This window comes from Colias eurytheme, chromosome 12, assembly GCF_061535395.1.
Source record: "Colias eurytheme isolate Ceu_HAF_F1 chromosome 12, ilColEury1 Martin Lab GWU primary, whole genome shotgun sequence".
Lineage (NCBI taxonomy): Eukaryota > Metazoa > Arthropoda > Insecta > Lepidoptera > Pieridae > Colias > Colias eurytheme.
In genome coordinates, this window is record NC_142991.1 from 6,312,031 (window position 1) to 6,324,825 (window position 12,795).

At 33.3% G+C, this 12,795-nt stretch overlaps 1 long non-coding RNA gene across 1 annotated transcript; it reads right to left on the reverse strand.

Moving 5' to 3' along the window:
- Positions 1–711: 711 nt before the first annotated feature.
- On the reverse strand, positions 712–1,426 carry LOC149904105 (uncharacterized). Its single transcript, XR_016457293.1, has 2 exons — positions 1,367–1,426; positions 712–1,026 (listed from the first exon to the last, which is right to left on the reverse strand). It is a non-coding gene; the product is annotated as an uncharacterized LOC149904105 (long non-coding RNA).
- Between the last annotated feature and the right edge of the window lie 11,369 nt (positions 1,427–12,795).

The following is a 12,795-nucleotide window of genomic DNA, read 5'->3' on the forward strand; positions in this document are numbered from 1 at the left end:
TAATTTTATATTTTACAGGTGAACTACAATTATGATGGGTGAGATGATGGTTTACAGTGGAATGTCATACTACGCTAGTCTAGTAAACTCTTAAAAAAATCATACTAATAAATATTTTACGGTATTGGATCGTATTTACTTTACTTTTATATGTTTTTATATCTTTATTACTTTAATAATTAATAAAGATATCAAATAAACATAAATACAATAACATACGTAGCAGTACACACTTTGTGAAACCTTTCTTTAAAAATTAAAGCTTTTTGCTTCTTGTCTTTTAAAAGAGAATATTACAAAGTAAGAGAAAAATAAACCCAAAAGTGTGGGATAACTTTTTATTATATTATAATAATTTATAATTTTTCATAATGATATCATTGAGCGTACGTTGAAGTCAATAGAAATAAAATTACATAAGAACAGTGCTTGAAAATAAAAATTATCATATATGTACGGAACGGTTGCAAGCGACATCATTTTCTTTGTTGAAGGCGGGATTATGAATTTGACTATCTGTAATTACAGATAAAAATAACTACTTTAAAAACAACCAACTTCCAAAACGGAAAAGTAAAAAATAAAAAAAATATATTATTAATTACTACATATTATTTAGATGTGCTATTTACTAAGTAGGTTTGATGTCGGTTCAATACTAAGTTCTTAGTGATTTTTGATATTGATGTATATTGTAAGAATAAATATGGCTAAGAAGGACACGCATTTTTTAATATTTTAACAATATACATATAAAACAAGAAATAATTATCCATGAAATTATGGTACTACAAGTTTGCCGTAAAGACGGAGATTTGGGGGGGCTTGTCCTTCCGGCATTGTGGCATTTGCTATCGGAGACGTGGTAACTGGCGGGGTGAATACTACGAGTTCATCTTGGCAGGCGACGTTGGGAACACTCGCGACGGCTACAAGCGCCGCCGCTACGGACGTGTAGCCGAAGTCAGCGCTCGCTTCCACTGCGGGGCTCACTGCGAGCGTCGACAACAGCGCAGCTACGACGAACTGAAACGAGTTAAAGTGAATGTAGTTGAAATAAGTGAATTAGTGAGATAAAGCAGACACTTTTTCATGTATTGCTTTATAATAGTTTTTATGTACATGTATGTTTGTTCTTGGTAATGTGAGACATAAGATGAAAGTATTGTCATAATATATATTATTTCTTAATTATTTAAAAAATAATGATAAAATAATAAAAAGAGCGTGTGTGAAACTTTTTGGCAATATTCAAAGACATCAAAATCATCGCCATACTCCATGACGTGATGGTATTGCCATGACACAACCTTGAAAATTTACTCTCAACGCGCCTAAAGAAGTTTCACTTCAAAATCTTACTTACCATTACAGGAATCATTGTGCTAAGTAGTTTTACTAACTTTACTTGTTCGCTAAAACAACACTGATAGCTGACTGAAATAGAATAAAACATACCGCTTTATATACTTAAAAACTCTCAAGAAGTATCCATACAGAGGCAAACCTACATGTTTTACAAATAAATTAACTATGACAAAAGAATATATGTAAATTGTATTATTCTTTTATTTAAAAATTTGTTAAGTGTGAATGAAGGCCTAATAATGTTTTATGTATAAACTATGTGTATTTTAATTTGAATATAAATTAAAAATGCTTGATGATTGCCTTTGTTAAAGTTTCATTTCCATCTTATATATAAAATGGAATCTCTCTTCTTCTTCTTATATATAAAAATGAATCGCAAAATGTGTTGGTAAGCGCATAGTTCGAGAACGGCTGAACCGATTTCGATAATTCTTTTTTTATTATATTCCTTGAAGTACGAGGATGGTTCTTATGTAGAGAAAACGTATACCGCGGGCGAAGCCGGGGCGGACCGCTAGTAAAAAATAAATTTCAGTCAACTCTTATCTAAGTAATTTGTGAAAAACATAATAACTATCTTTAGTGTCATGAAGTCGGATGAAAAGAACGACAATTCAAAATGAAATAATTATATTACAAATTTTTCGTGCATTTTCAATTTAGTAACTGCGTGAAAATAGACTTCAAGTAATTTAAGCATTAAAAAAAAAATATAAGTAGATATCTAATACACAATATTTAGAAATAATTTGAAAACTATTTTATTAAGAAAAATTTGTTTTGATCATAATATTTGTATTTGAAAAATGAAATAGAAAATAATCTCAGATGTCTTTTTGTTGAATTGTTAATAGTCATTATCAGAATCGTCAAGGAGAACAACATCCAACCCCCTCAAATTCTGTCTTGAAAAGTTAAGCTCGGCTCCAGTAATGAATCACAAATATTTTCTGTAACACTGAAAACATTTCACAACTCGTACTTTATTCAAGAGCGCAGTATAATATCCCGCCTGTTTTTCACCAACAAGATGATAACCTCTGGTAATTTACACTCGAGCACATCATAATAAGCGACGACCTTATGTCCGTAATGCCCACGCGAAACCAGTCCTTCGTATTTCGGTGTAGGGGTGATAATTGACTATGCGATTTAGTTCATAATATGTATTTCCTGGTGCAGAGTTGTATACAAATAAGCATCTAACCAAGTGTAAAGCAACAATAATTAAGCATCGCATAGCTGTCGTGATTTTAGAGCAGCGTTGTAGAAAATGAGTTCAACAATTATAGACGGGGAGATACTGACACAAAATTTCGAGTCATTTGTAACAGGATGGCGGTTCTACAGGGGTCTTAGTACGCAATGACAAAAAGAAAAACGATGGTGTGAACGCTGGTACCGGCGGCTTAGTCGCGTGGGCGTTAGTCGAACTCGTTGGAAAAATAGCGAAGTCAAACGATTTGTAACACAAAAATTTTAGAATTTACCGATAGCCCATAAAAAAGAAGCAGGCGGTAGTGTCATGCCATACTTTTCCGGTGTGACTTACAGCCCGCCATACCGACGCGAATGTGTTGATTTAAAAAAAAAACAATTCAACCATTTGTACCAGGCTAACTTTTGCACAGGTAACCATCGTCGTGCAGCCATTTACGAAAATCGCCATGCCATACTTTTAGGACGATTCCAAATGGTCGCCATACCGCCGAAAATCTGCAAATTTTTTTTTTCTAATAATAATATATAATAATTTATATTAATTTATAATATAAAATAATTTATAATAGTGTAGTGTTAAATTTTCTATTCCATAAACAAAATAACTAATTTCAATAATCAGTGCCATTTTACAAAACAATTTCATTAATAATATATTTCAAGCAAAACATTCATTCTGCAATGAACAATACATGTAGGTTGTACATAATTAATTAATGAATCTATATAAAATGCAAGGCTAGTTCTTGTCTCCGCGGGGCCTCAGAGACCGGATTATCGGAACTGTCTCGGATATAGAAAGAAAGAAAGAAAGAAAGAAAAACATTTATTTGACAACCTTTATGGGTATCATCGTAAATTAATATGACAGTTCATAGAATTGAGAACTAGGGAAATCTGAGTATAGTTGATAAAAATGATTATAGTTTTTCCGCATAGGTGATTTTTGCATTGAAATTCAATCAACGGTACGAGAATAACATTAAATTATTAAGTATTAATTATTAGTAAGCATTAATCACTAAGTAAAATTGCAAAATCGCGTCATGGCGATACCATCACGTCATAACGTGAGTAACGTGACGATTTTGGTATCTTTGAATCTTACCAAAGAAATTTCACTTCTGACACGTGTGCTCAGCACACACGCTCTTTTTTATATTAAAGTCTACATAACTATAGTATAGAACCGTATTTACCTTAGCATTGCGCGGCCTTCAGCGAAGGCTATGGAAAATTTTAATTGTTAGTTAAACATAAATAATTAATTAATCATTTCCATATATTTCCAGTTTAATATTATAATAGCTCCATATTTTATAAGTTTTAGTTGGGGTCGTATGTAGAATATGATTTACGTTTTTACTTAGAAGGGTAATTATCCTTCGAATGGGAATTTTGTCCCTTCTTAAAAGCTTAAAGCCGGTAAGGACAGTAATTTTGGAATTATATGACTAACCTCGAAAATTCTTACCAGTCCTTATTATACTTGTTATAAATTATAAGAGATATTAAAATCAGCCTATAAACTGAAAATGCTATTTTTGCAGGATATTCTCTATTAGGTACTACTTGAGCATTGCTTTTTTTATTTATTACCTATAGTTAAAACTGCCCCGTTTTAGACAAATAAATCAATATGAAATTTACTACGTATTAATAAAATTACTTACCTGTAAAATCTATGAGCTCTTTGAAAAATAGTTGACATGAATACTATACGTAATATGCAACTAAATTGAAAATAACATTTTTCACTTTTGGCAGTCGTCACTTTTACTAAGCTCACTTACAATATGCACATAAAGCCTACAGATGAGGGGACCGCGAACGTCGACTTAGATTAAAAGTACCTATAAGACCCTCATGAAATTATAATTTAATTTTTTCTTGAGAAAACTCATTTTGTCCGGAATAAAATTGTGAATGTATGATGCAGCTTGATTACGCGGAGAGCAATTTATTCACTTCGTGTAAATTTTACATGAACCTGGTAAACTCTACTAAACGTTATGAAGATTTGAATTTATAATACGGATCGCAGTGATATTGAAATAGCGTATTATCATTTTGTATTCATTTGTTTGTTCTTATATTAGATATTGTTGTCTGTTATTTTGCATCTTTTCATAAAAAAAAAGGATTATACAAATTCCAATTTATGTAGGTGTATCAATCACGGTGTTACTTTCATATTCATTTTCATTTAATATTCCATACTACTTTAATATTATTAAAATAATGTTGTATGCTATAATTACGAGTAAATATGTATAACACGACTTGAATACAATTTTTTTTAAGACTGAGATGTTAAAAATTGTATTTAAATTTATGGACTTTTTCTTATAACTAATATTTCATCAGCGAAGTAAAGTTTACAATAATTAACAATCGCATGACCTTGTACAGCAATAAAAAGCTACAGCGAAAGAACAACTTAATTGAATATTTCCAAAGCACGAAATCAGTTCGTGCAAGTAAAATTAAAAAACTTAAATGCTAAATGGCAAAGTTTGTCGCGTGTTCCGACCGCGGTCAGATATTATGAAAATGGAAATAAAACCAGTCATTAACATCGCTCGTTGCCGACAGAAATTTAAAGCCGCAACTGAAATTAAACCTCGTTTGTTTTGGGTGTTTTATGTAGGACGGTAAACAGATGCGTTAAGGGACAAGAAATATAGTGCCGAAAGGTGGGTATTAAGGGGAAGATGTGTGACAATGTGAAAATAAATCTATGTATTCGTCTGTTTGCGTTCCCGTCTACACTTTTGAACCAATTTTGAAGTATTTTGGAAAAAAAGATAACCCAAATCTTGAGACACTACTTTTTGGTTAAAAATATGTACATCTGTCACGCGATAATTCGACTTAAAAGTTATTTAATGTGATAAAATTTCTAAACCAAGAATCAACGTATATGAATAAAAATGCATTACACAATAATGTATTATTAACATCTATGCAATTTTAAATCTCTTAGGACTAAGATTATAGAAACTGGGTCACTAATACGGTTGGTACATCAAGTAGTAGACCTTTAGGGAATTTGCAGGTTATGCATCTAATAATTGCATTGCATCTAATAATTTACTGCACACCAAACAGTTTGGTTTCACAAAGGGGCGCTCAACCACAGATGCTGGAGTTGCACTTCTAACACATATATATAAGGCATGGGAAAACTCAAAAAATGCTCTAGGGATATTTTGTGACCTCTCCAAGGCATTTGACTGCGTTGAACATTGTACTTTGTTACGTAAACTTAATCACTATGGAATTAAAGGAAAAGCCCAGAACCTCATAGCGTCATACCTGCATGATAGGATACAGACTGTAGTTGTTAATGGAGAACGTTCTAGCGGTGCGTCAATTAACATTGGTGTTCCACAGGGGTCAATTTTAGGTCCCTTCCTGTTCTTGGTATATATCAATGATCTTCCCTATTATTTGCAGGATAGGTGTGAAATAGTTCTGTTTGCAGATGATACCTCATTAATTTTTAATGTGGATAGGCATGACCCAAATGTTGACGAAGTGAACAGTGCTCTTTTACACATATCTGAATGGTTTACTGCCAATAATTTATTATTAAATGCCAAAAAAACCACTTGTGTTGAATTTTTACTTCCTAATGTAAAAAAGTTGAACAGAGGTATTACCTTGAACGGGGAGGTATTGCATCCTACTGAGTCTACTGTATTTCTAGGGTTAACATTGGACGAGAAACTACAGTGGGGAGCCCATGTCAACACCGCTGCAGGTAAGCTCAGTTCTGCTGCATATGCAGTCCGAAAAATAAGGCATCTCACCGATGAAGATACGGCTAGATTGGTTTATTTCAGCTACTTTCATAGCATTATGTCCTATGGAATTCTAGTGTGGGGCAGGGCTGCAGATATAGAAACTATATTTATCTTACAGAAAAGAGCCATTCGCTCTATATATAATTTACGTGCTCGGGACTCACTAAGAGATCATTTTAAGAATACTGGTATCCTTACTGTACCATCACAGTATATATTTAATAATATTTTGCATGTACACAAAAGCTCTGACTTACACACAAGAGTAGGAGATAGACACGATTATGGCACAAGGAACAGAAATAGAATTGAAATGCCATTTTTCCGATTAGCTAAAGTTAAAAATTCATTTATGGGTCAAGGTATACGCTTATACAATAGAATTCCTCACAATATTAAAGAGTTTAGTAGTTCTAAATTTAAAACTTACATAAAAAATGTACTAGTTCAGAGAGCGTACTACAGTATTCAGGAATATATGGACGATAAAGACCCATGGAGGGTTGTCGCGTAAAAACCACAGGACAGTTCTTTGGCATATTATGTAGTTAGATATAAGTTACATATTATGTAAATTTATTGACATTATTTTAAAAGAGCAACTATGGAGTTTCTTGCCGATTCTTCTCCATAGATACTGCTTTCCGAATCGGTGGTAAATGTTAAAAATACTATGTAATGACGATTCGAAAGTGCTACTAAATAGTAGTCTAATTGAATAAATGAATGTTTGAGTTTGAGTTTGAGTTTATGTAAAAGGAAAAATTATACTAACACTGACTGATATACCTGCGAAGTGCGACGTTGATGGAAAACAACGATTTTTTATCACTTAGCACACACCAGTATTTTGTCGTGTTTTCTTCTTTTCTGTAGGTCGAGAAAGTTCTGTGTATGTAATACAGAACTTTCTCGATTATAACTTACTACTGAATACTCAAAACATAAAATTTTGCCACTTTCACGAACAGCTTATGTACCTATAAAAATATTATGTATTAATTTTACTAGCAAATACCCTTATATCATGTATATATTGCCTCCACAAGGAAGTTAATACAGGGATGAGGGAACATAAAATGTTCAACGTATTAGTACAGAAGGTAGCCCGTTAGCGGAATAATAAAAGTCAATTTCTCATATTACCTACAGTTGACCTCAGGAGATCAATTACGTCTTACCTATATTAACCCAACTTTATATTGCCTCTTGGGTATCGTTATTTCGTACTTTTACGAGACATGACATAAAGTCGGAGATAATTTTATTGTATAAATTCAATTTTTGTATATAGCGAAATAACGTTATTTTGTTCTTATATAATAACGGTACTCGATAAATTATTATTATAATAAAAATTTTAATTATTAATTGTATCTAAATGATAAATACCTAATAATATTACGGTTGACTATATTGTGTTAACAATAATTGAAACTGCTAACGAGCGCAAGCCCGCAGAAACACATATTTTCTTACAATAAATTAAAAAAATATTTACTAACAATATGTATAACATACATAACTTGAAGCAGTAACAATCAGTCATAGTATATAAATTTAAAAAAAAATTCCATGTCCCCCATTGGGGTAAGGGGCAGATGCATTATACATCTGTTTCACTGATCGATTTTCTTTAGGGACAAGTAGGTGATCAGCCTTATGTGTCGGTCAAAGTATATACATTACACAATGTACTTAATTTTTGATTAAGGCTCACTTCAACGAGTTTAAAATCGAGTTTAAAATTTGCTTTCACAAACTAATAGAGAGGTTCATACAATATTTTTCCTAAAACAAGTAAAATGTGATGTAGAAACGTGTTCACATAATCTTCTTTCAATGTCCGTGGATTTATCTTGCCGCAGGTGCGGTGCATTCACTAAGCCTCATATTTATGTATGTAGCTTTATTTAGTAAGTTTTACTATGTAATTAATAGACATTTTGTTCAAAGATTGAACATCTTTTCACATACTATTATTATAATAGAACCATATCAAAAATTGTATAATTTATGAATATGTAGAGTCACTAATACACATTATTTTACAGTTCATTTACATAAAAATTGGACTTAAAACAACGTAATAATCCAAATAATGAATTAAATAAAATAACTTAACACGTATTTATACTTCCTGTGATCTGTGACATAATCAATACAAACAAACAATATAGCCTTTATAATACAAACATTTTTTAAGGTCATTACTCCAAAGACTTATTAGAGACAATTTGAGAATTAATTAAGATATATTCTGTTAATTATACCTAATGTGAAATGGGACTTCATATAAAAACATTTCATTTAATTAACCTATTGAATGTAATATAATCTACACTAATATTATAAAGAGGAAAACTTTGTTTGTTTGATTGTACCTAATGAATAGGCTCATAAACTACTGGACCGATTTTGATGAAATTTGGCACAGATAATATTTAGACCCTGAGAAAGAACATAGGCTACCTTTTATTGCGAAATATGTACCACGGGCGAAGCCGGGGCGGACCTCTAGTTTACTATAAATGGGGCATTTCACGCGAAGCGGACACAGATTTCGGGGTCAGGTCATAACCTGACCCCGAAATCTGTGTATTACATATAATAACTGACTTTATTTAAGTTATTAATGAAAATGATCAATTTATAGCGACAATTAAACTATCGTAATTATAAAATATAATTTCAATTTGAATGAAAATTATAATTTTTCAGTAACAAGTATAATTTTTAAAACATTTTCTTTATCAAGGATTTTCACAATTTCCTCGTGATACTTGGAGCAAAATCATCGAATCTTTAGTTAATATCTACACATATACATTCTTATACATAATACCTTGGAATATGGTGTAGATATTGACATCCGTACTACGTCTCCAAACGGTAACCTATTAAAAACTCGAATTTCTATTACCCGAATCTTAAAACCCCGAAAACGGTTGTTAGAACTTTTAAAAGACAGATGTAATGAATGACAAATTTTTAAAATTCCTTTTTTAATTTCCCAGATGAATCAATTTCGAGATGCACCAAAACCAGATTTTTAAAAAGTATTTTTTTGTTTCCCGTATTCTCATAATACAGATCTCATTATACCAGATTCTCAGAATACTTTTTTTTGTTTCCCATCGTACCATTTTCCAAATAAACTATTGCCAAATTTTCATTATCTTTTTATTTGGTTCCCATATAATCGTATAACAGATAAACTATTGCCAGATTTTCATAATCTTTTTATTTGATTTCCATACAATCGTGATTATACCTTTACTATCGACTGACAGTAAGTAAATTTATTGTTTTACTTGTCCATTACAGACCGGTTTTAGTGTCAAAGTCGACTCAGTAGGTTAGGTTTGAACTACGACCCCCACGCTAGAACTGACTCGCTATTGTTTTACTTGCCTATTACAGAAAGGTTTAAGTATCAAATTCGACTCAGTAGGTTAGGTTAGGTTTGAACTGTGAACCCCCATGCACGAGCCGAGCGAGCGAAGCGAGCGTGCCGCGGCAGCGGCCGGCGAGTGCCAGAACCGACTCGCTATTGTTTTACTTGCCCATTACAGAAAGGTTTAAGTGTCAAATTCGACTCAGTAGGTTAGGTTAGGTTTGAACTGTGAGCCCCTACGCACGAGCCGAGCGAGCGAAGCGAGCGTGCCGCGGCAGCGGCCGGCGAGTGCCAGAACCGACTCGCTATTGTTTTACTTGCCCATTACAGAAAGGTTTAAGTGTCAAATTCGACTCAGTTGGTTAGGTTAGGTTTGAACTGTGAGCCCCTACGCACGAGCCAAGCGAGCGAAGCGAGCGTGCCGCGGCAGCGGCCGGCGAGTGCCAGAACCGACTCGATATTGTTTTATTTGCCCATTACAGAAAGGTTATAGTGTTAAAATCTATTCAGAAGGTTAGGTTAGGTTCGTGCTGCGTCCCCCTGGAAGGATTACGTTTTGCTGGATATCGTTTATTTGAATTTCAAAAATCTGGACATTGTTTGTCTGGATATAAATTAACTGTATTTCAAAAATCTGTGTTTTAAAAATCTGGCTTTCGTGCATATGGATAACGGTCATCTGGATTTTGTGCATTTAGATTTCGTATGTCTGGAACTCATTCGTCTGGATTGTAAAACGTCGTACAAATAAAGAAATGGGCAAATGAAATTCGGAGTTGCGATTATATGGCAAACAAAACTTCGAAATTTTAAAATTCGGGGTTATGAAAAAATGTCCAAACGTTTTCTGGATTATGATATTCGGAATATTAAAATTCGAGATTAAGATAGGTAACCCTCCAAACATAATATATTATGTTCTATTAAGAAAGTGTAACTTTATATTTATAATGTCTTTAATTGAAAACATAGAATAAAGAAACACTGCGTGGTCACGGAATATATTTTATTGACCTCTTTTCTCATATACCAATAAATAGAGTTCCCACAGTCACGATTCCTTTACGGCCGGAGTTTGTAACACTTTCTACGCAATATATCTGCGGGTGGGCGATACACTGCCTCTAATTTTATTCAATTTGTAACTTTCGAACCCGAAACTTTGGTGATGCATGACTCGAACAGTAATTTGACTTTTATTGCCTTCATTTGCTCAGATATTGAGAAAGGTTAGCTGAAATGAAAGTTGAATTGTAATTTCGGTTTAAACGGAACATTCGTATATGTAGTTAAGGTTTATTGTTCGAAGGTTCCTCTTGTTACGGTGCATTTACATCAAACGAACATAGAGCTAGAGCATTCTTTCGAGATCGTTTAGTTATTAGTGTAAACGCTTATTAAAAAATCATTCAGTGTTGTTCAGTAGGTATTAGAACATTGCATATAATCTTTTCAAACGCACTAAGAATGACAAACGAAAGTTCTACGCCTTTTTACACTACAATAATTGGACATGGTGGGGTTAGAATAAGCATTCGCTCGTTTGATATAAATTCACCGTTAGATATAGAATTTCCGAGCGCATCGCGACACAATGCTGTATCTTATCCTCATTACTTACGCCCGCATTATCCGTGAGTTGGAGTTTAATCCTGCCAATAACTTTGCCAATGTCTTAACCACTTTATATATACTTAATACGCGTTAGTAAATCCTTATGCTTATTGCTATCAAACATGCATATATTGAATAGATGTATAATTTCCACTTTGTTAAGTCGAATCGCATTCATTGTGTAAATTATGAGCATTGAACTAAAGGAAAGTTTAAAGTGCACATGAAGAACAAAATACTGTTTTTCATTTAAACCATTTGACATTCTCCACCAATCCATCGAATAAAGATTTCTGTCACGCATATTTTATACAATTAATAATATGTAGAGATAAACTACGATAACATGGCGCGCCCCTCCAAATTACTGTTTCAATGTGTGTAGTGACATCCTTACGAAGGAGTTTGTATGTAGTTGTACGTATTCGTCTTTAGTACTTTACGTCCAGATTTGTTGGTCAACTAATCATAAGTTGCCGAGCGCCCAAGACAACGCACGTGTCGTTTTCATAGAATACGTCAGTGCAGCGCCATTACTTATAATAATGAGCGATTAGAGCGTGACTAGTCGAGCAACAAATCCGTGGATTTGTTTTTGTTTGACGGCCGTCTTATTACGCACACATGCGTTGTGAATCTTGGTTATGATCTTGGTGGTGCATTGTAAATACTTTCACAAATACTTTCAAACGTTTTGAATTTTGGAGGGGCGCGCCATGTTATCGTAGTTTATCTCTACACACAATTATAATTTCAACATACTATAAAGGTAAATCAAGTTACATTAAATTTATGTGTATCAAAAATATGTAGGTATGTTAAATTTTCAGCCAATGTTATCGTTCCAACGAATTTATAAGAATTTGAACCACTAGACGTACAATTTCACCATTAAAACCGATACAAAACAAACATCCTTGCATTTCCCACAAACACGATTGGAGATCAAATTTCTAGCGCACGTCCATTAAAATCACACATTTCCGACAGAAATGACAGTAATAATGCTTTGCTAGCATTATCAGTGGCGTGTCACCGCACCAACTCTTGGCGGGAACCCAAGCGTCGCGTCTCTAATTTTTGAAAACAACATGGCGCTACTCCAACGGACGCGAACTGTGATAGTGAAATACATTTTTAGATTTATTGTGGGCTAGCATTGTTCACTGTGAATGGACGTTATTTGACCGTCCTGAATTAACGTTTTGTTTTCCTGAAATATGCTTGTTTTTATGTTGCACGGAAACGGATTGGTGTCCGAATGAATGGGACGTTGAATACGCTGTATAATCGTTAGGGATTAATGTTTTATTTGGAGATATGAAAAGATTCACCAGCATACCACGTAATTAAAATATTTTGTTAAATTGCAGTTGTATTTAC